General features: G+C 46.6%; 1 long non-coding RNA gene across 1 annotated transcript; it reads left to right on the top strand.

Moving 5' to 3' along the window:
• Window positions 1-668: 668 nt before the first annotated feature.
• Window positions 669-2,866, top strand: LOC115195189 (uncharacterized). The gene is made up of 2 exons (XR_003878606.1): window positions 669-703; window positions 2,608-2,866. It is a non-coding gene; the product is annotated as an uncharacterized LOC115195189 (long non-coding RNA).
• The last annotated feature ends 574 nt before the right edge of the window (window positions 2,867-3,440 follow it).

Genomic DNA, 3,440 nt, shown 5'->3' with positions numbered 1-3,440 from the left:
GTTCCCCTCTCTCCACTGGGATTCTCTGCCTCTAACCCTATTACAGGGGCACTGGCTTACTGGTGTTCTTCCATGCCGTCCCTAGGAGGGGTGCGTCACTTGAGTGGGTTGAGTCACTGACGTGGTCTTCCTGTCTGGGTTGGCGACCCCCCCTTGGGTTGTGCCGTGGCGGAGATCTTTGTGGGCTATACTCGGCCTTGTCTCAGGATGGTAAGTTGTTGGTTGAAGATATCCCTCTAGTGGTGTGGGGGCTGTGCTTTGGCAAAGTGGGTGGGGTTATATCCTGCCTGTTTGGCCCTATCCGGGGGTATCATCGGATGGGGCCACAGTGTCTCTTGACCCCTCCTGTCTCAGCCTCCAGTATTTATGCTGCAGAAGTTTATGTGTCTGGGGGCTAGGGTCAGTCTGTTATATCTGGAGTATTTCTCCTGTCTTATCTAGTGTCCTGTGTGAATTTAAGTATGCTCTCTCTAATTCTCTCTTTCTCTCTTTCTTTCTTTCTCTCTCTCGGAGGACCTGAGCCCTACGACCATGCCCCAGGACTACCTGGCATGATGACTCCTTGCTGTCCCCAGTCCACCTGGCCTTGCTGCTGCTCCTGTTTCAACTGTTCTGCCTGCGGCTATGGAACCCTGACCTGTTCACCGGACGTGCTACCTGTCCCAGACCTGCTGTTTTCAACTCTCTAGAGACAGCAGGAGAGGTAGAGATACTCTGTATGATCGGCTATGAAAAGCCAACTGACATTTACTCTTGAGGTGCTGACTTGTTGCACCCTCGACAACTACTGTGATTATTATTATCTCACCATGCTGGTCATTTATGAACATTTGAACATCTTGGCAATGTTCTGTTAAAATCTCCACCCGGTACAGCCAGAAGAGGACTGGCCACCCCTCATAGCCTGGTTCCTCTCTAGGTTTCTTCCTAGGTTTTGGCCTTTCTAGGGAGTTTTTCCTAGCCACCGTGCTTCTACACCTGCATTACTTGCTGTTTGGGGTTTTAGGCTGGGTTTCTGTACAGCACTTATATCAGCTGATGTAAGACGGCCTATATAAATACATTTGATTTGATTTGATTAGAAAAGAGAGGGACTGAGTTCATTCACAACACACTGTAGAAAAGGAGAGGGACTGAGTTCATACACAACACACTGTAGAAAGGAGAGGGACTGAGTTCATTCACAACACTGTAGAAAGGAGAGGGACTGAGTTCATTCACAACACACTGTAGAAAGGAGAGGGACTGAGTTCATTCACAACACACTGTAGAAAGGAGAGGGACTGAGTTCATTCACAACACACTGTAGAAAGGAGAGGGACTGAGTTCATTCACAACACACTGTAGAACGGAGAGGGACTGAGTTCATTCACAACACACTGTAGAAAGGAGAGGGACTGAGTTCATTCACAACACTGTAGAAAGGAGAGGGACTGAGTTCATTCACAACACACTGTAGAAAGGAGAGGGACTGAGTTCATTCACAACACACTGTAGAAAGGAGAGGGACTGAGTTCATTCACAACACTGTAGAAAGGAGAGGGATTGAGTTCCTTCACAACACTGTAGAAAGGAGAGGGACTGAGTTCATTCACAACACACTGTAGAAAGGAGAGGGACTGAGTTCATTCACAACACTGTAGAAAGGAGAGGGATTGAGTTCCTTCACAACACTGTAGAAAGGAGAGGGACTGAGTTCATTCAGACACTGTCTGCTTTCCGCCCAGTACAATTGAAACCGGGATTCATCCGTGAAGAGCACACTTCTCCAGCGTGCCAGTGGCCACCGAAGGTGAACATTCACCCACTGAAGTCTGTTACGACGCCGAACGGCAGTCAGGTCAAGATCCTGGTGAGGACGACGAGCACGCAGATGTGCTTGTTGACCAGTAAGGGTTATTAAGAAGGTAGGGGCAGATATTGTTGAGCGGTTGTCATACCGCTGATAATAAAAGTTGAACAGGTGACCTGAAACACCTTGGGAAACCCTGGTCTAGAGGAGGACGATCTGGCCAATCAGCGGTCTACTCTCGTGAATATTTTGAATGACTGGTATACGCCCACAACATTCCAACACATAAAATCAGCTTTTTAACGTACAATAAAAGTGAAATGGTAATTAAGTAATTAATTATAGGTAATATTTCATAGAAATCTGGAAACACTGGACAGTAGCGTAGAGGCGGCAGGTAGCCTAGCGGTTAGCGGCAGGTAGCCTAGCGGTTAGAGGAGTGGCAGGTAGCCTAGCTGTTAGAGGGGTGGCAGGTAGCCTAGCGGTTAGCGTGTTGGGCCAGTAACCAAAAGGTTGCAAGATCAAATCCCTGAGCTGACAAGGTAAAAATATGTTGTTCTGCCCCTGAACAAGTCAGTTAACCCACTGTTCCCCGGTAGGCCGTCATTGTAAATAAGAACTGGTTCTTAACAGACTTGCCTAGTTAAATAAAGGTCAAATAAAAATACAGCTGAATGGAATGACAGCAAGAATAAGACAACCCCTGAAGCTGACAAGTCAAACCTCAATGATGAGATCAGAGGATTTAACAAACTGAAGTCAACTGAGGACATTAAATTGTTTTCTTTCTAAATTTCCACCCTTGTCTCCCACAGTCATCTGCCCCCTTGTGGCCGACTTGGGAACAGCTTGGATCTTCTTGTCCCATGAATGACCTTTGAGCGCTGCTGGACTTCCAGCACAAGAACTTCACATGTCCACTTGATGAGGACTCAGTTAACTGGAGCCTTTACCCATGATATAAACCACCGAGACAGTCTAAAACCCATGTTATAAACCACAGAGCCAGTCTAAAACCCATGATGCAATAGAGCACAATAAAATAAACACCTATTAAACACATCTCTGTCCAAACATGTCTCTGATTAATGGAACTGGAGAAAGATGGTACTGGGAGGGACACTATGATGAAGAATCCATTTGAGATGAGTCAGTTCTGTCACAGCAGTTGTTAGTTTTTCTCACAGTCATCAGAGACCAAACAGTAAATCAATGTGAACCTCAGTGTGATACCTGAAACGGATGTGGTTACACAATCTGCTGGCTGTCAGATACTTGGCAGAAACTATGGATTAACAAGTAGAACTGTGTTATGTAACGCTCCCTCCATACTAGAATATAATGCCCCCTCCATACCAGAATATAATGCCCCCTCCATACCAGAATATAATGCCCCCTCCATACCAGAATATAATGCCCCCTCCCTACCAGAATATAATGCCCCCTCCCTACCAGAATATAATGCCCCCTCCCTACCAGAATATAATGCCCCCTCCCTACCAGAATATAATGCCCCCTCCATACCAGAATATAATGCCCCCTCCCTACCAGAATATAATGCCCCCTCCCTACCAGAATATAATGCCCCCTCCCTACCAGAATATAATGCCCCCTCCATACCAGAATATAATGCCCCCTCCCTACCAGA

Source organism: Salmo trutta, chromosome 6 (genome assembly GCF_901001165.1).
Source record: "Salmo trutta chromosome 6, fSalTru1.1, whole genome shotgun sequence".
Taxonomy (NCBI): domain Eukaryota; kingdom Metazoa; phylum Chordata; class Actinopteri; order Salmoniformes; family Salmonidae; genus Salmo; species Salmo trutta.
The sequence above is the reverse complement of the archived record's forward strand: the minus strand, read 5'-3'. Positions and strand labels throughout refer to the sequence as shown.